The sequence below is a fragment of the Camelus dromedarius genome, chromosome 26 (assembly GCF_036321535.1).
Source record: "Camelus dromedarius isolate mCamDro1 chromosome 26, mCamDro1.pat, whole genome shotgun sequence".
Lineage (NCBI taxonomy): Eukaryota > Metazoa > Chordata > Mammalia > Artiodactyla > Camelidae > Camelus > Camelus dromedarius.
The window spans coordinates 11,528,420-11,549,498 of NC_087461.1; the positions used below are offsets into that span (position 1 = coordinate 11,528,420).

Genomic DNA, 21,079 nt, shown 5'->3' on the forward strand with positions numbered 1-21,079 from the left:
TCACCTTCCTGTTCCTACAGTTCACTGCCATGCCTGCCCCTAAGCAATTCTGAACTTGCTGTGCCCTTTTTTCTGGAATGATCTTTCCCAGACACCTGCTTGACTCACTTCTTCATTCCTTTCACTTCTTTTCTCAAATTCTGCTTTTCAGTGAGGCCGCTCTTGGCTTCCCTATGTAAGGTGACACCCCTCTAAGTTTTTAATCCCCCTTTCCTGCACTGATTTCCCTTTGGGCTCTTGTGACTATTAGGCTCATACATTCTACCTTACTTAGGTCTTGTGTTTCCCCCACTAGAAGGCAAACTCTGTGAAGGTAGAGCCTTTTTTCTGCTTCGTTTGATTCTGTATCCCTAGTGCCTGGATAGGCACATAGTAGGTGTTCAGAGAATATTTGTCAAACAAATAAATGGAGATAAAATATTGCCTGTGTCATAGGGTCTTGTTAAGATGAAGTGAGAAAGGGTGTTGAGTGCTGCTCATAGCTCCTAGCCCACAGGACATGCTTAATTAGTATCAGATGTGATTATTCTGGTGTTAGCTCTGGTCTGGACTTTTTGTCCCTCCTTTGCCCAGGGCTGTGGTCAGAGGCCTAGCACTCCCAGGATCCTTAGCTGTTATTTCTGGAAATGACCTTGAAGGAGCCCCAATGGTTGTTCTTATCTGCTGCTGGAAATAATTAGGAAATAAATGTGGTTAACTGTCTAAGATATGGCTTAATCCTTTCCATGAGATGCCTTCTGCCCTGAGGCTTCTGGAAGGTTGCTGCTGTATGTTCCATCCTCAGGGGGAGAGTATCAGGTTCTATTCCCTGCAGGCACTCCTGGAATGGGGCAAGGGAGGGGGTCTTCATCCCCTAGGGAATCGCATTGTATTCCTTAAATGGCAGTGGCAGTGGGAGGCTGAGAAGAGTGGTACCCAGGGGCCAAAAGTGGAGATCAGGGCCCAGTGGGGCAACTGAGCTGTTTCTGGAACATTATTTCTTAATGGAGTCATCTAACCAAAACACGAGAAGGGCAGAGAGACTTTCTTTATAGGTCACAGGTTGGCCACTTAACTACTTTTCTTGTCTCCTAATGCTGGTTGTTTCTTACTTGTCTTAACAGGACCATTCTCATTGGTTGCCTCCTGGCACAACAAATTTTAGCCAAGGAGGAGTTATGAGGCCATTATCAGTTAACCAATGAGATACTAAATGAAAAAAATTAATTAAAATGACCCCTGTAAAGCTATCCCCAGGGCTTAGAATAGTCTGTGTGCTAAATATCACTCCTTAATTATAAAACTACTGCTTAAGAATAGGCTGAAACTGTTTAAATGCACTGTTGGCTGAACTGATAGGATTTTTTTTACAATTAATGGTAGCTCAGGGGTAGAGCGCATGCTTGGCGTGCACGAGGTCCTGGGTTCAAACCTCAGTACCTCCATTCAGGGGAAAGAATTAAAAATAAATTAAAAAAAAAAGTAGTCAAACTAAAGAGCTCCAAAAATAAGATCTCGAAAGCCAAATTTAGGAAGACTGGATTCTCTATACGTAATTATGAGTCTTGTTTTTTATGATAGTAATTGTTACCATTCATGAAGCCCTGGTTACATTCCAGCCCAGGATATTGTGAGCAGACATTGTGCCCATGTGTTCAAGTTGGGTACACTATTACATTTCTATGAAATGACTGTGCTAAGCCCTTCAGCTCGTAATTCCTGCTAGCTCAGAGCAAGTCACACTTTATGAGTTTACTCAATGGACAGTATTTTGCAATCCTGAGCGTTCATAATGATTTTGCCTTAACAGAAAAATGTTGTGTTGTGCCCATTTTTTGCTCTAGAAATGGACAGGAAGCCTTGGGTTAGTACTTGTAGGTTACCAGATCTGTTCTTAGCATGCTCTGTGACCTTGTCCAATTTGCATTAGATTAGAGTAGCTTTTCTGGAGGCAGGAAAAGTTACCACAGCAGCAAAAATGGGGCCAACAACCTTGAAGTACAGCCATGAGAACTCCGGTCCTCTGTAACTGTAAGAGATGCAGCCAGAGCAACTTTTCAGGAGAGACTATGTGTGTGTGTTTGTGTGTGTGCACACGTCGGGAGGGACAGTAGACCCTGGGATAGAAACCCCAACTATCATAACAATGAAAAGAAAGAGGGGGTGACTTTTAGCTTTCCAAACAACTGTGTACATATAATTTCTCTTTTTTTTCCTTTGTGCCTAGTTCACAAACACACGTTCTAAACGTTTTTTAATAAGTAGGTTGTTTTGGAAAATTTTTTTCTCCTAGAAACAATGTTACATGTGGAATTTAGGTTCCCAGCTGCCTTGGGAAAAGCCCATTTAATTCATTGCTGAGCATTAAAAAATGATACTGTAGTTTGCTTTTTTTTATGAGAAAATGGGTCTTCATTTCTAATTAATAAAATCCTAGTTTCTGTCATGTTACCCTGTAAAGATCTAGGCTGACATTTTTGTAAATAATTTCTCCCGTGGCTCTTTATTGATATATCCAACAGAATAGGAGATTATATATTACATATGCATACATTATACAGTATATGTTATATACAAAATAAATAAATATATAATCATTGTATTAAATAGATAATATTGCATCTCTTTTGTTTACCAGACTTTATGGTATGCAAACAATAGACACTTCTCTCTTCCACTTTCCAGTAGGTCCAGGATGTATTCAATGACAGATGGGATTTTAGCTTCAGCTGTTCTATTGAAGAAGAGAATGAGGGCTTCTTTCTGCTGCTGTTTAGTTTTGTCCTTGGTGGTCATCTCCTTGGCCATGGCATCTAGGGCAGCTCTGGTCCCAGCGCTGATCTGGCCTGGGGCCACCACCACCATCTTGCGCTGTTTGGCTGGGAGCTGGGACAGAACGTCACACTTGAGGCGTAGCAGCATGACTGCCTCCTCCAGCAGGAGCTCCAGCTCTCCGAGGTTTGAGGAGCCCGAATAATCCCATCCCCAGGGCATCCGCTTGGCACCACAGTAGCGAAGTCCAAGGGTGAGGAACTGAGGGAAGAAGGTTGGCTTGATGGCAAGGATCTGTGTATAGAGCTCGGCAGGCCAGGACATGGCTGGCGTGCCTGACAGTAAGATCACCCGCTTGGCAACCTTGAGGAGGGGCATAGCCGCACGACAGGGGGCGGTCTTAATATTTTTGAGGAAGTGAGGTACATCAATGATGACAACTTTAAAAGGGGTTTTGAGCTGCCTTTCTAACTTGCTCAGAAGGTTAAAACTGACAGTATTGACCAGGCCAGCCGTCAGGCAGTCCTTCCTGGTCACCACAACATTGATGCGGTCTGGCCTCAGAGACAGCAGCCACCGACAGAAGACCTGCTCCCAGGTGAAGCGCACGGATGAGGGTACCACCACCAGGAGCGGCCACTCCTTCTGGTAGTAGGCCGCGATGCAGATGGCTTGGATGGCCTTCCCTAGGCCCATGTCATCAGCCAGCAGCAGGCGGCCTCTTTTCGCTATGGCAAAATTGACCCCAGTCCCCTGGAAAGGCAGCAGGCTAGACACAAGCTTGGAATCCACCCCAGAGAGGTCTGCCTCGGGGATGTCTGCCACTGGACAGAGAGATGTCTTCTCGAGCTGAGAAGTGAAAGCCAGGGTGAGCATCTTGGGCAAAGGCTCCAGCTGAACTTGGGGAAGGCAGTGTGCCCTTTCAATTAGTTTATTGTGCTCTTCCACGAGAAAGTTTCACTTCCTGGTTTTGACATCATAATTTCTGGAATACATCTGCTGAAACAGTGCAACCAGGCGTTCTGAGTAGCTGATGTCTGCCTCAAAGCTGGCCCGGGAGGTGAGCATGCACTGCCCTTTGACAAAGGTGAGGGCGGGAGCTGCAGGAAGGCAGGCCTGGGCCACGCTGCCACTGCCAGTAGAGGGTGGCTCCCTGCGGCCCTCGGCCGCTTCCAAAGTCTGCAGGGTGACAGTAGGGAGGTGATGGGCTGCTCTCATTAGGGCACCGTAGTCCGTCATGCTGAAGTTCCACGTCTTGGTGGCAGGATCGTAATGTCTGCTGGGCAGACTTTTTTTTTTTTCTTTTTTAACATTTTTTATTGATTTATAATCATCTTACAGTGTTGTGTCAAATTCCAGTGTAGAGCACAGGTTTTCAATTATACATGAACATATATATATTCATTGTCACATTCCTTTATTTGTGAGCTACCATAAGATCTTGTATATATTTCCCTGTGCTTACAGTATAATCTTGTTTATCTATTCTATAGTTTTGAAATCCCAGTTTATCTCTTCCCATCCCCCACCCCCTTGGCAACCACAAGTCTGTATTCTATGTCTGAGTCTGTTTCTGTTCTGTATTTATGCTTTTTTTTTTTTTTAGATTCCACATATAAGCGATCTCATATGGTATTTTTCTTTCTCTTTCTGGCTTACTTCACTTAGAATGATATTCTCCAGGAGCATCCATGTTGCTGCAAATGGCACTATGTTGTCATTTTTATGGCTGTATAGTATTCCATTGTATAAATATACCACATCTTCTTTATCCAGTCTTCTGTTGATGGACATTTAGGCTGTTTCCATGTCTTGGCTATTGTAAATAATGCTGCTATGAAAATTGGGGTGCAGGTGTCATCCTGAAGTAGGGTTCCTTCTGGATATAAGCCCAGGAGTGGGATTCCTGGGTCATATGGTAAGTCTATTCCCAGTCTTTTGAGGAATCTCCATACTGTTTTCCACAGTGGCTGCACCAAACTGCATTCCCACCAGCAGTTTAGGAGGGTTCCCTTTTCTCCACAGCCTCTCTAGCATTTGTCATTTGTGGACTTCTGAATGATGGCCATTCTGACTGGTGTGAGGTGATACCTCATTGGAGTTTTGGTTTGCATTTCTCTGATAATTAGTGATACTGAGCATTTTTTTTCATGTGTCTATTGATCATTTGTATGTCTTCCTTGGAGAATTGCTAGTTTAGGTCTTCTGCCCATTTTTGGATTGGGTTGTTTGTTTTTTTCTTATTATGTTGTATGAGCTGCTTATATATTCTGGAGATCAAGCCTTTGTCGGTTTCATTTGCAAAAGTTTTCTCCCATTCTGTAGGTTGTCGTTTTGTGTTTTACTTATGGTTTCCTTTGCTGTACAGAAGCTTGTAAGTTTCATTAGGTCCCATTTGTTTATTCTTGCTTTTATTTCTTCTAGGAGAACATTTTTGAGATGTATGTCAGATAATGTTTTGCCTATATTTTCCTCTAGGAGGTTTATTATATCTTGTCTTATGTTTAAGTCTTTGATCCATTTTGAGTTGATTTTTGTATATGGTGTAAGGGAGTTTTCTAGCTTCATTGTTTTACATGCTGCTGTCCAGTTTTCCCAACACCATTTGCTGAAGAGACTGTCTTTATTCCATTGTATATTCTTGCCTCCTTTGTCAAAGATTAGTCATGCTGAAGTTCCATGTCTTGGTGGCAGGGTCATAACGTCTGCTGGGCAGACTCTTAAACACTGCAATGAGCTCCACATTGTACCTGATCTTCACCTGGAAATGGTCTCCATCCCTTATACACGTTCCCTGCTGGGAGTTTGCCGCTTTCTGGAGTGGGGTCCCAGCTTTCTGTTGGAGTCTTCCTTCTGTCTTAGGCATCACACTTCCTGAGCCACAACAGATGTCAGAAATGTTCTGCCCGTAGGTGGAGGGAGGGTCTTGACATCTTGGCCTCTAATTCAGGATCCCTGGATCGGGAGGCAGAAGCTGCTGTCTCCCGGGAATTCTTTGTTTTGGCCAAAGGCTCATGAGCTGTGTTAGCAAAATGTGTCAGTTTGGTCTCGTGTGATGCCTGAGGATGACCATAACCTAACTCATAACCCAAGAGCTGTTGGCTGGTGACCTCTGGAGGACTGTGTGCCAAGGGAGGGGAGATGCCAGTGACAGTCATTTGGCTGGGTGGGCTGTGGCTTGGGCAGGCTGTGGGCATCTTCTCTTGCCTCTTGCATGTCCCCTGTGCCCATGTTGAGGTGCTGAGTTGAAAATTCTGGGAATTTGGGGGTCTCTGGTCACCATTCGATGAACTCCTGGGATTCTGTTGCTTGAAAATGTCGCCATGGCTCCCTGACTTAGAAGGATCCCTGGGGAGGTTTTGAGAAGGGCCCTGCTTGGACTGGGAAGGTGTGGCAGCAATGGAGAAGCCAGAGCCTGCGTTCTGATGCTGTTTTGCCAATAATTTCTCAGCTCTATGGGCCAGAGCCTTTTGCCGATTCTCTTGTTTTTTTCCTCTGCTCGTCTGTAAGAGGCAAGAACATTTTAACAGGAAAACGCTCATGCAGGAATGTCAGTCTTTAATCAGAAACTTGGCAAAAGCTAGAGAGAGGTCTGGAAAGCGAGCCACGTTCGTGGCTGACCCTGAACCCAGGTGCGTCTCCAGAGCCCTCCCGAGCCAGATTACTTCTCCGGGTGGCTGGTTAGGAGCCGGTATTTTAATGCTGTCAGTTTGCCCGCTTTATTTCAGGAGCAGGGCCTGGAGGTAGTGTTGTGGCGGGGTTGTTCACCCTATCCCGTTGTGGTTTTGATTTACATTTCCTTATGACTAAAGATGTTGAGCATCTTTTCATGTGCTTATTGGGCATTTCTGTATCTTCTTTGGAGAAACTAATGTCTATTCAGTACATTGTCCATTTTTAACTAGAGTTATTTGTCTTTTTATTATTGGTTTATAAGTTGTCCAAATACAAGATCCTTTCTCAGACTTAGGATTTGCAAATATTTTCTCTTTTTTATGTGGGTCGTCTCTTCACTTTTCTGATGGTTTAGTTTGAAGGACAGAAGTTTTGATAAAGTACAATTTATTTTTTCTTTTATCACTTGTGCAACAATCCAAATTTATTAAGACTTAATCTTATGTTTTTTTCTTTCCTTATACTCTTATGTTTTCTTCTAAGTGTTTTGTAATTTTAGCTCTTGCCTAATTTAAGTCAAATCTATTTTGAGTTAATTTTTGTGTATGGGGTGAGGAAGGTGTTCAACTTATTCTTTTGCACGTGGATATTCAGTTGTTCCAGCATCATTTATTGAACTGTCTTGGCACCCTTGGTGGAACCAATTGACCATAATGTAGGGGTTCATTTCTGGGCTCTCAGTTTTAATCCATTGATCTATGTATATCTCTGTCCTTATGCCAGGACCACATTGTCTTGACTACTGTGGTTTTGTAGTAACTTTTTAACCTGGAAAGTGGGAGTCCTCCAGCTTGGTTCTAGAGAGTGAGCAAATGGCAGGCAGGGATTGTGCATTGTTTATTTTTTTATCCCCAGTTACGGGTACATAATAGATGTAGGATGAGTGAGTGAATGAATGAATGTGAATAAATGAATGGATGTCTGAGGGACTAAGAGAATGAAGTAGCAGGAGTGTGATGGGGCCTTCTGTCACCTTATGCAGGCTGCACTTTTTCTAAGCCAAAGAATCCCTGAGCTGCATGATAATTCAGGCCAGTGTAATTTCTAGTGTTGCTATCATATGACTTTAAAATGTAATCCTTCCATATGCTCTAATCAAATAATGCTATTCTCAGTTAAACACATGATGAAATGCCTGCACTGGCAGATATTATGCTCTTGAAACACAGTTATTCTGTTGTCACCAAGGACACTTCTGCATCTGATATTGATTCAGATATTCAATTGTGAATGCCACGAAGATGACTTTATTTGTAGCTAATGAGGATTGTATTGGCTGAAGAAATTGGCAGTGTGAACAATGCAGTGTGTGCTTACTAATCCAATGTGAATGAATAGAGTAGCTTCCCTGATCAGCATTCAGAAGGCTTTTATGTCCTGGGCTGATAGAAAGTTGAAAAATATTAAGTGCTATGATTTTATTGTATTTTAATGTCAACTGGTCAGGGTATTTTTGGAAAATTCATTATATTTTGCAGATGATTCAAGTTGTGTTGAACTTCTACTCAAATATAGATTTATACAGGTGTGCCTTGATTTTGAAAAACATGTTATACAAAACTTGAATTACAGAATATGAACTTTTGAAACAAAGGCTATTACAGAAGCACCATCATGCCGTTAGTTCATTGAGTATCTATGGAGTGGGAATCATGAGTCTAGGGGACTGGGTCATCATCCACCCTTCTCATTCCCGAGGATTCTGATCAGTAAGGCAAACCAACGAAGCAAGATTACCAGCCAAGTGGAAAATATAAATAGTGATTTTGCTTGTCTGTATGATCCTCAATGTAGAGTTTTGTGAAATCCTTATTAGAATATATGCTTTCAGCTTCATCCAAAGTGGAACTTTTTACTCCTACCCTTTATCGAGAATTGGGCCCCACAGGGTCTGGTGTGCTTGCAGAAGGAGGGAGGCACCAGATCTTCAGACAGACTCCAGTACCACTTGCTTGAATATGGATGAGACTGACAGGCTGCTTCCAGAAGGAAAGTGTGGTAAGCAGGTCACCCCACCCAGAACTGTCCACATTTTAATTTCCCCAAACTGTGATTGTTTTTAAACTTACATGGCAAAGGGAGTATGTGGTTGTGATTATGTTAAGGACCTTGACATGGGGACACTATCTTGGATTATCTGGATGTGTCTAATATCATCAAAAGGGTCTTTATAAGGGGGATGCCAGAGAGCCACAGAAGGAGATGTGACCACAGAAGCAGAGGTTGAAGTGATGTAGGACCACATGCCAAGGAATGTGAACAGTCTGCAGAAGATGGAAAAGGCAAGGGAGAGCCTCCTGCTGAGGCACTTGATTTTGGCCCAGTGAGGCTTCTGACTTACAGAACTCTAGGATAATAGGGTTGTGTTGTTTTAAGCCATTCTGTCTGTGATATTTGTTACAGCAGCAATAAGAAGCTAATACAGAAGGTTTGAGGACCTGCTTAGTTGTGTTTCCCATAAGGGAACAGGAAACAAACAAGGGCTCTCTGGATTCCATCCCCCCAAAGTGAAAAAGATGAGGCAACCCTGCCCACTAGTAAGCCATTGTCCAGTTAATGGCAAATTTCAACAGATCAAACTGGCCACTCCCTCCTTCACTAATTAAGGTATTTCAGTGGGGAAGAAGTTTAATTACAAGAATTAGAGAATGACAAGCCATTGGAAGATGGGGGAGCCAGGCCCAGAATGACCACTTTTAGGAAATCTGAAAGTGGGGTCTCAGAAGGTGCCGTGTCCTTACTTCTGCTGTCTGCTGCTACCCAGCAGCCTGCCTGCAGCCACCATCAAAAAATGGTAACTTTCACCTTCCAAATCTCACGAGGCTGTCTCCATGGTAGACTCTCTCAGGGGCCCTGCAGGCAAGGGAGAAATGGGGTTTCTAGACTTTACCTTCAAAAGCTCAAGGGTGCAGTGTACAGGGTATCAACAGAATCTGGCAGAGAGGGTGAAGAGAAATGATGACAGAAGTTTGCTTTTCTCTAGTTGGAGGGAGAAATATGGGAGCATAGGTGCTCTTCCTTACAGCCCCTAGGCCCTTTGCTCCCTTGACCTTGGGGCGGTAGCCACCATTGTGGGTACGTTAATGAACATAGTGGCAAAGTCAAAGTTACTGCACAGCTGTGTGGTGAACCCAGTACCCAAGAGATCTGAGATGGATGTGAAATTGAATATTAAAGGAGAAATTTAAAATGATTGTGTTATTCTTTAATGACAGTTTACCAGGTATCTGTTTTGAACCTACATCATTTCAAGGACATTTTCTTTTGAAGTGTTTAACAAGTAATTTAAGCCAAATTAATATTCATTGAAAATGTCAGAAGCAGTTGAATTTTATTTTCATAGGGCCTTTGAACTTCTGTGTTTATTGGGAGAGATAAAATGTTATCATGCCATGATTTCTACTTTTAAAAATTTGATAAAGTTGCACAGGTAACTGTTACCTAATTATTAATCAGTATAAATACCATTAATTAATCAACACAGGAATAAACTCGGCATGCCTTACTTCTTACTGGTCTCAATCAAGTATTTTCAGGAGGTTTATGTAACCTGTTAGTTCAATCTTTAATTGCTTCTTGAGGGTATGGAATTGTTTCTGGTTTGCCAAAAGTGGTGAAGAGGATGGAGTGGTTCAGGTGGGGTGTATGTAACATGAAGGCATTTGGTTTTGTTATGTAATCTCAGAGGAAGAGGGTGGGGAGCACCCAGAGGTAACACCAGGGGCCACTAGGAATCTCTATAAATTGAAGGCAGAGGGAGCCAAGTAAAGCCAAGGTTTCCAGCCATGAACTAAGGGTTTGGAAAATAGCATGGCCGGGATTTATCATGGATGAATTGAAATAGCAGAACTTAAGAGTTCAGGGAGCAAGTTGCTACAGCATCACCAGATAGAACCATTTGAGGCTAGAGTGCTTTGGACTGCATTTACCTGCCCAGGTCCTTGGGATGGCCCTGGTAAACCCATCCAGCACCTGTTCTGGTCTGTAAACCTATGTTCACTTGGCTTTGTCTCTGGTTATCATCCTGAGTCATTTCTCTGTTTCTAAGACCACAAGGCCCATGTCAAGAGCGTTTGGTTCCCATTTACAGTCACTCATCATTTCAGTTTTACATTATCATTTGAGATTTTATTTTTGTCCTCCCAGCAGATCAGTCTGATTCCTACCTAGGCAGACTCATGGACCAGAACGTGGGTCTCAATACTGTTCTTCTCTAAAAATGCATCAGTCAGCAAACATTTTAAAAGTCCTTTTCATGTTTACCAGCCTCATAGGAATGATGGTTTCAACAGAAATGATCATTCTGCAAATCATGTTTTCAGCTAATATGGAAGGTCTGCTCTTTGACTCAGACAGTCTCATTTTTAAGGTTCTACCTGATTTCTCTCTCAGAACGTGTATTAATTTACACGGTAATATTATTATCATTATCACTATTATTAATAGTTGTTATTCTTACATGAGACACCCATTAAAACTCTTTAGTATCTCTAATAAACTTTGGCTTTAATTCCCACTAGCATATGTGAGGTGATTCTGGAGTTGAAGGCATTCTAAAAGATAGTCAATTTAGTTTGCTCTATTCACCAGCAAAATTAATGCTGCGTGATCTCCTATTTCTGGGCACCTCTAGGCAATTTTATTTATATCCTTGACTTTAAACTTACTCTCAGATCTGCTCAGCTCAGAACTCCCTTCTGAATGCAGACTTGCTGATGGTTAGGTGCCCCGCCCAGCTGTTTCATAGGCACCTCACACTTCATCCACGCAGATCTGAAACCATCACCCCTACTTGCTCCCCTTTCTAAATTTCCTTACTCAGAGTTTGGCACCAGCTCGCTGCCTGCTATCTGAACTTATCTTTGATTTCTTCTTTGACTTCACTTCCGTATGCAATTAGTTGCTAAGACCTCTTAGTGAAGGCTTGGATGGTTCTTCGGTCCGCTAGCTTTTTCTCCTCTGCTCCCATAGCACCACGTACACACTTTGATTACAACAGTTATTTCATTGTTTTGCAAAACTTCCATTTGCATGACAGTCTCTCCCTTTTGATGGTGGAGGAGAGATACTTTTCATTTCAACCTTTTGGTGGCTAGCTCCAAATTTGTTAAGTCAATAAAGTGAATGAAAGGGAAACTAAATTGGATAAAAGTACCGTGACCAGAGTTTGTAAATATTATGTCCTAAATAATTTATTTTGTGGAGCGTGTGATTCCTATTGTATGTTACTTCCTCTTTACTGTTGAGTATTACATGACCAAATGATAAAACTTGTATTGCATTATTTACAATAACCAAGACATGGAAACAGCCTAAATGTCCATCAACAGATGACTGGATAAAGAAGATATGGTATATTTATACAATGGAATACTACTCAGCCATAAAAACTGACAACATAACACCATTTGCAGCAACATAGATGTCCCTGGAGAATGTCATTCTAAGTGAAGTAAGCCAGAAAGAGAAAGAAAAATACCATATGAGATCGCTCATATGTGGAATCTTAAAAAAAAAACAAAAAACAAAACCCACAAACAAAGCATAAACACAAAACAGAAATAGACTCATAGACATAGAATACAAACTTGTGGTTGCCAAGGGGGTGGAGGGTGGGAAGGGATAGACTGGGATTTCAAAATTGTAGACTAGATAAAAAAGATTATACTGAATAGCACAGGGAAATATACACAAGATCTTATGGTAGCTCACAGAGAAAAAATATGACAATGAATATATATATGTTCATGTATAACTGAAAAATTGTGCCCTACACTGGAATTTGACACAACATTGTAAAATGATTATAAATCAATAAAAAATGTTAAAGGTGAAAAAAATAAAATTGATACGATTAAGAACATGGGTTCTTAGTAAAAAAAAAAAAAAGTTGTAGCAATTTTAGAGTCTTTTCAGTATAGCTCTAAGAGTTTACATTTATTTTGTGACTCACAGTGTGAAGTTTCAGATATATGCCAGAGAGATTTTAAAATGAGCATTAAACCAATGACTAACATGTAACTTTGGGAATTTTAGTGTCAAAACATACATATTTAAAAAAATACGTATTCATTTTGTCTTACCTACAAATATTATCTTCTTAAAAATAAGGTAGAACTGATTCTGAAAGAAGTAATCATGTTACCCAAATTGTAACAATTAAACTTGCCTGTGAAAGAAAAAGACAAAGCTGACATTAACTTTTACACTTCCTTTAAAGGATAAAGGTCATTACCCAGTCCACCTTTGAAAGTCATGATCTTTAAAAAAGAGAGGATTTTTGTTTTAAATGGGAACACTTTGCCCCAATGTGCAAGTTTGCACATTGCAATATAACCCAATATAATGGTTATATTTTTGCCTCAACACTGATAAGAAAGCAGAAATTGTGACATAAATGATACAAATGTGTGGTTTAGTTTTGAGAGACATAATTGTTCCTTTTATGCCTTAAATAAGCTTTTATGGGAGCATTCTGGCTAATGCTGTATACAGGAAACTTATGCTCATATTTCCATTTGATGAGGATACATCATTAAAATATATGAACATAAATAGACTTTGTGTACACAAAGTGAAACCATGCTCAGGGCATTTGGAAAGTTTCTCCTTATGAAAGAAGTGGGCAATGCCTTTCTTTAAATCCATCTAAAATAAAAAAAAAACCTGTAATTTACAAAATAGGGCTCAGTTTTGGATCATTGAAGTCCGTTTGTATTGGATTCTTACACACATGTTTTGTAAACTCATCATCCTTTTGTGGTAAGCATCCCTTGTGCTAAATCAACGCAGTATGTAAAAATTCTGGATTACAATTAAGAAATACTTGGTTACCCCTGTGCTAGTGTATTTTAAAATGAAGTAGGTTGAATTGTGCATATATAAATGTTTGTTCTAAGTTGAGTTCACAGGAGGACTTGTTAACACACAGTAGCTAATAGGAGCTGATTTTTATTGAGCAGTTACTATGGTCCAGACAGTGTACTAAACTTTACATGAATTAGGTAAGTTATACCGCACCACCTCATGAAGAGGTAAGAATTTTGTCCACTCACAACTAAGGGAAATGAGGCACAGTAATGTGTGCCCATGCTGTCAAGCACGATAATACAGATCACCGCAGCCTACTGAATAGTTATAGATGGCTGGAAGTGTGCTAAGGTTAGAGTCCTCAAATCACAAGTCCATTTGGGAGTGGGATGGCTAGAGAGGTTAGTTTCTTTATTCTTACATTGTTTCTGATAGATCTGAAGTCAGAGCAAAGATATATACCATGAGAGTAGAAACGGGGATAAGGAAAAAAAAAAAAGGAAAAGAACCAATGATGAGGTTGGTATACAAAACAAATGCTAGGGAATCCTCTGCCCTTGGAGATGTGGACCAGAAAATCGGGCTGTGAGCTCACTTTCAGCCAATGCAAAGCTAAAACATCATCAGCGACATGCCTGATTCACTGTGTCCACAATCTGAAAACAAAGCAGCTCTTCAGGGAAAGTGCAGCTTATCCTGATAATGAGACCCAGATCCTCACTGCAGTGATCACAGAGAATTACATAGAAATCCCCTTAAAATATATGTATCTTTTCAAAAATGTTTTCATATGGGTTTTCTGGCTTTCTTGAGCTGTGTTTTAGTGTCGAAGCCATCATGCTCAGGCTTTCCTATTGGTTTCCCTAAGTTCTCTTTCTTTCCATTTTATTCCACTGCTATATGATTCAGTAAGTACAGAATAAATATGCATTCTCTCCCTTCCCACCTTCCATCCTCAATAGAAAGCATGTTGGTAGTAGTTAAATATCTGTGACTGCCTCTGACATAGCCCTTCATCTATTAACTATCTTACTACTTATAAGAACAGTTTTATTTCTCATTTTTCTTTTTCAAAATGTTTAAATGTGGTTTACAGGGTAGCAGAAATATTGTGAAAAGTAATTTGTTTATAAGTAAGTTTTGTGTCATGGGGAAATGTTTCATGATTCAGGATTTGTCCCAAGTTTGTTTTTCCTGTGTTTAAAATAATTCTTAAAAATAAAATAAAATAGAATAATTCTTTTTGCTTGTTTTGTTATTCATCACAAGCTTATAACAGTTTTTTAAATTGCATTATTTTTTCATTACTGATAAATCCTTTATCTGGGGTGAAGACTATGTGGGTGTAGAAACATCAGGACTGGTTTGATTTGGAATAAATTTACAGAGATGGAAAGTTCCTATTCTATACTTCAAAAAAAAAAACAAAATCTGTTTAGTGAAAGATGATTGACAGGCTTTCTCTTTGTTAAAAAGAACATTATTCTTTACAATAGTTTCTTACAGCAGTCTCAAGGTTTATACAGATAAGTATTTAATAAATAGTTTTGGAGCATCTTGAGAAGCCTATCAGGAGCCATATAACTCAGAGAGAGAGAGAGAGAGATAAAGAGAGAAGAGACGGTAGGAAGGAAAGAAAAGAAAATACAGACTTAATTAAAGACAAAGACCTCCTTCCCTTTAAGAAACTTATTTATTTAGAATGTTCACACAAAATAAGTGTTTGTGTTTGATGGTTCCTCAAAAAAAAGCGAACATAGAATTACCCTGTGACCCCAAAGTTCCATTCCTAGGTGTATACTCCAAGGAACTGAAAACAGGTGCTCAGATAAATACATGCACACACGTTCACAGCAGCATTATTCACAGTAGCCAGAAGGTGGAAACAGCCCAGGTGTCTGGCAGTGGATGCAGGGATACACGGTTGTGGCATTTACATACAATGGAATGTTACTCAGCCATAGGAAGGAGTGAAGGAGTGATGCATGCTACCACCTGGACAAACCTCCAGTACATTCTGGTGAGTGCAAGAAGCCAGACCGCAAAGGTTCCATGTTGTATGATTTCATCTAAATGAAATATTCAGAATAGGTAAATCCATAGAGACCAGATGCAGGTTGGTGGTTGCTAGGGATGGGGGGAAGGATGAACGGGAAACAACTGCATCATGGGTGGGAGGTTTAACTTTGGAATGACGGAAGTGTTTTGCAGCTAGAGTGAAGCAGTGGTTGCACAACACTGTGAATGGACCCCATGCCATTGAATCATCCACTTTAAAATGGCTAACTTTAGGGGAGGAGGGTATAGCTTAGTGGTAGAGTGCATGCTTAGCATGCACAAAGCCATGAGTTCAATCCCCAGTACCTCTGATAAATAAATAAATAAATAAATAAATAAATAAATAAATAAATAAATAAATAAATAAATAAATAAGCAAGCCTAATTACCTTCCCTGACCCAAAAGGCCTGAAAAAAAAAAAAGGTTAACTTTATGTTATGTGAAGTTCACCTCAATAAATTAAGAAATAGTCATATTATGTGGAAATAAGGAAATATATAATATATAAATATATAAATGCCAGGTTAAACAGCTGGAAGGTTCAAAAGCATTTGCCTCTAGGACAGAAGGATGGCGGTTTGTGGAGAGATGGGCCAGTGTCATAGTTTTCTTGTTTTAAAGTTTGCAGTAGCATTTAACCTGCTCACGTGTGTGTGTCACTTGATAAAATTAATTTAAAAATTAAAAAGTGTTTACTTACTGATATTTTGTAACAATATACAGTAGATACTCATGAAGTAGCTAAATCCTGGTGAAAAATTGAGTAAACCTTTAGAATATTGAGGGTGATTTCAAGAAATCTCTTTGTGGAAATGAGTTTTGAGCTGGATTTCAAGGTTAAGCTGACTAGGTTAATGAAGTGAATTGGGGATGGGGGAGCAACAGAATGTGGTGAGACAGGCAGAGGGGCTGGGCTGAAGTCCCAGGGCATCATGGGAAAGAACTTCCCCAAGATACATGTAGAGATAACAGGAATCCAAAAATTGGTTACTTCCTCTCCATTTTGTTTCTCACCTGCTCTAAACACTTCCTTTGCTTTCAATTTTCTATTTGGTTAAATGAAAAAGATACTGGAATCTCACAGCTGCATCTTGCAACTACTATAAGAATACTCTGTTCTGGGATAGGAAAACTTCTCCTAAATTTTGTAGGTAAAAATTCAATGTAAGTAGAGTAACTTCTTTAAGCCTAGGATTATTTCACCAACATTCACAGGTCACCCAAATGGAAATGGCTCATGTTCTCTAAGGGATTAAAAAAAAAAAACAAAACTGCATCTAGGTTTTGCTTAGAAAATTAAAATGAAAAGGTATGACTCCTACTGATACCTTTTTAACTTATTGAAGACCCTAAGAATATTTTTGGATTCAGGGCATTAATAATAGCTTCTATGCACCCAATTTTGTACAGGCTTTTGTCATCTTTAAGTTCTATTTTCTAGGCCCATTAAAAAATCATTTTTAGAAAGAAATATGTGAGAACTTCATAAAACATCTGGGAAATTAGCCAGTTTCCCTGAGAGAATGCCCTTGAAAATTCAGATGGAACTTCCGAAGTGACTCTGGGAATTCCAAATCGCCATCATCCCATCCTGACCACTCTGCCCCTAAAGTGCAACAGCTCGGGAAATTGGAAGGTGGGTTAAAGCTTCCTGTTCCCAGGATTATTTTAATTAGAGCTGCAACCTTTCACCTGACTGGCTCTGACAAACCCCATGCGTTGCACAGCGTGTGAGTGAAATAATAGGTAAGGAGTTATCATCCGCTGGAGTCAGGATTACTGTTATAAATAACATCTTTTATTCCTTTTTTTAAAAAACCTGTGATGAACTGACATTGCCTTCCCCACCGGTGTCCACCCCTCCTTTTCACTGCATATAACAGTATAAGTAAATACATAACCCGTGTTCTTGTTTCCCTAAACCAATTCAACCTAGCAAATATCATTAAAAAATGTTCTCTAAGTATGTTTACCTTCAGTATAAATACGTTGTTAAAAATTTCCGGAAATATTTCTCTCATTTAGGAACCAGGCAATGTGCCTTCTGAGACAGTAAAAAAATTAGCATAAACCCACCTGTTCAGAGTTTCAAAGAAAGCAACCCTAATGCCTAAAGCACATGCAGTGGGGGTGCTTCTAATACATTTTTGAAATTTTGCTTTTCCACTAAATCAGGCACAGAAGGTTTCCTATATTTTACTTCCTTTTATTATTCTTGTTTCTATTCAGTTTTCTTACCTTTTATGCTTTAAAAACATCTTGCTGTTGCAACCCAAGTGTCCATGAACAGATGAAGGGATAAATAAAATAGGGTGTGTGTGTAATAGAAAATTACTCATTTTTTAAAAGGAAGGGAGTTCTGATACATGCTACAACATGAATGAACCATGAACCTTGAGGGCACTGTGTTAGGTGAAAGATGCCAGTTACCGAAAAAGCAAATACTGTGTGATTCCACTTATATGAGGTAAAGTAGTCAGATCCATATGGATAGAAGTAGAATGGTGGTTGCCAGGGGCTGGAGGATAAAGGGAATGGAGAATTAGTGTTTAATGGGCACTGAGATTCTGAGGGGAAAGGTGAACATTTCTGCAGATGGATGGTGGTCATGGTTGTAAAACCATGTGAATGTACTTAATGCCATGGAACTGTGCACTTAAAAATGGTTAAAATAGTAAATTTTATGTGTATTTTACCACAGTTAAGATTATATTTGCATATGTATGTAAATGGGTTTAACACATTTCCTTGAAGCCCCATAAATATCTCTTGGATTAAGATACCCATTGTCATACTAAAGAAAAACATCTTGCCAGCGTTTTATTAATTATTTTAAAACTCAAATAATTCTGGATAAAACTCTTTTCCAAATGTTCTTAAATATAGTCTACTTATAGTCTGGGTTTTCAGGGTGAGCCATCCTTTGGAGTAACAGACCATATGTGATGCAATATGCTTTAGCTCTGTTTTCTTGTTAAATCCTCACAAGTATCAGTGAAGAAACTGAGACTCAAAGAAATTATGTACTTTATTCCAAGTCCCGCAGTACCAGAGCCAGGACTTGAGCTTAGCCTGTGTGATGATAAGCTTTGGACTGACTGCATGTAACAGAATTCCCGGTGGAAACTGGCTTCAAGGAGATAATATAATTCATACATTCCATTTCCTGATGGGCAGGTTTTGGGTCTTGAATCTTTGGTCTAGCTGTCCCTCTGTTCCTCCCTGAATTCTGCTTTACCCAGTGTATTGGCCCCATTCTCAGACTGGTGGCAAGTGGGGAAAGGAATTCTTGAGTGTCATCAGACTGCCCTTTGTTAGATTTCATCACATATCTCATTGGCCAGGATTGGGCCACATGCCCGTTCTTAGACTGGCCAGCAGAAAATGGTGAACTTAAATTATAATTTGGGGTCAAATGCTATTGAGGAGCCCACCATCATGACCACTGTATCCTGTCTGATTCTCACATCCTGTGCCACTTTCTTAGGGCTTTTGATGTTTTTCAATCTGTTTCTGCACTGAATGGTCCTCTGCTTCTGTGCTTCCTGTGTGATTATATCTGGCTTATTACAGCTTCTAACCCTTGCTGTCCCTGTAAGTGGCTCCTTCCAGTTTCTATAGTGTGTTCCCACCAGTACACCCATTCCTCCTTGGATTATTTAATTATCCGCTTCTTAGCTACTGTACCCGGGAAGATGAAAAAATATCACCTTATTAGGCTTTTATATAAAAATTTAAAGATAGACTAATACTAATGGCATGTCGGTCTCTCCTAAGGGGAAAAATGCATGAGCTTTGATGCGTGCAACCTGTATCATCACTTTTTGTTGTTCAGACTCATTTTTGAACATTTACAGCTTTGCAAGTTTCTTAGTAGTTGAGACTGGCTTATGAGTAACTTCTAACTGAACATTTGAGGTTATACATAAGACTATATAATACTTTACATTTTTCAAAGTGATTATAAAATTAGTAGAATTAGAATTTTTAGCATTCTTAAGGTGCTATCCAAGGTGTTTTTCACAGTGGTATTTGGTTTACCAGTAGTGGAAGTTAAGGTTGAAAGGTGGACAAGATTGTGGAAGATTTTGATTGCCAGGCTGGATAACCTAGCAGATCCTCCCAAATTTTATCCCTAAGTATCCCTAAAGGTGGAAGAGAATGAAGGCATAATCCCACAACTTGGGTGGATAGCCCTGAATGGTTCCAAAAAGCCCATCGACATTTATCTGAGCTTTTGTGCTGCAGTGTAAAAATCCCTGTAAATTTCACATTCCCCGCCATAATATGTGTAATTATTTTAATAGGAATTATGATTTGATTACTTGTCATTGGGTTAATTGATGCACCAGGAATGCATGCCCATGTTTATCTGATAACTTGTGCCTTCAGTCTGTCCCATGCCCAGGAGGACTTGCCTATCTGACCGTCACCATGTGCACGTGAAGCTCTCCGCATTCATTCTTCCAGGGCTTGAAGCCATTGGGTCTGGGTCAGTTCTTCACCATGGGAGCCTCCCTATGCCCAATGTTTTGCACCAGTCCTTCTTCCAAAGTGCTACTGACCCCACAGGTTCCCTCCCCTCTTCTGCCTTCAAGTGTACTGCTTCTCTTTTCATGGCATCTTTCTTCCCTTTGAAACTGAATTTGGACTCTTGCTACCTGGCCATCAGCACCCTGGTTCAGCCTGTTCCATGGAGTGAGACCGAAAACTGAAGATTTTCATACACTAGTGTGACCGATTAGAGTGTAGAAACTTGCCTGAGAGTGGTCTGTGAGAACAGTTTAAGTGGAGAACCACAGAGTTAGGGACTCCTATGAAAGGCACACAGAAAGCCATTTTGGCAGGAAGACTGGCACAATTTGATGTTAAAGGTAAATTACAGAAACTGTGAACTAGGTCTTGAATGATGATTTTTTCCCCTTCTTGAGATTAAAGATCATTATGTGGGTGAAATGTTGATTCACGTGACATGTTTAGGTATTTTCCTACGTTTAACTTGATGATTGCAATCGTGTATGGAATCTTTGAGAAGACATAATTAAACATAACACAACAAATGAGCTGGTTGCCTCTCTTTCTTCCAAGTAGAGTAAAAGCAGAACACTGTGGTTAATGGAATTATTAATGTCTACTGCTGATTAGAGTGAATTCTTGGTTTGGAACAATAAATGTCATTCTGCTTACATACAGGACTTGTTTATTCATTGAACTTTTGACTTATGGAAACTAACATTTTACTGTAATAAACACTTGGTTACATCTGTTATAAATTGAACGCAATTGGTTTTTCCAAGAATAGTGTTCCAACTCTAAACCAAAATTATAAGCAGCTGTCTGCTAATAGAAATGCACACCATCTCCCCACCTTTGTATCCTGTTGTTTTAAAATGTCTGTACCTCAAAAGTCAAGTTCAAGCTGATGTAATTTCTCATTTGAAAAATGTGCTTTAGGTTTTGGTGTTCTTTCCTTTGTTCACTCAAAAAAAAAAAAAACCCATCTGTGTGGGGAGAAAAAGGATTTTGCAGTTTTCTTTCTTCATGTTGTCCTTTTAGTTGCATTCAAGGAAATATTTCTCTGTTAATTTTATCCATGGCTCCAACTCAATTTAGCTTCTCTTCTTTGTAATTATTATGGGGTATTAAGTTCACTTTATTTTTTTCATGATGCTTACTTTTCTATAGTACCCACCTGGGTTGTTTTCCTAGAACTTTGGGGGAAAGTAAAACTAATTTGTTTATAAAAGGTAAGCTTAATTTTTGAGCATTACATTAGTTTGTCAT

General features: G+C 39.8%; 1 pseudogene; it reads right to left on the reverse strand.

Annotated features, from left to right (window-relative positions):
• Positions 1–2,610: 2,610 nt before the first annotated feature.
• LOC105101607 (SWI/SNF-related matrix-associated actin-dependent regulator of chromatin subfamily A-like protein 1) lies at positions 2,611–6,413 on the reverse strand (annotated as a pseudogene).
• Between the last annotated feature and the right edge of the window lie 14,666 nt (positions 6,414–21,079).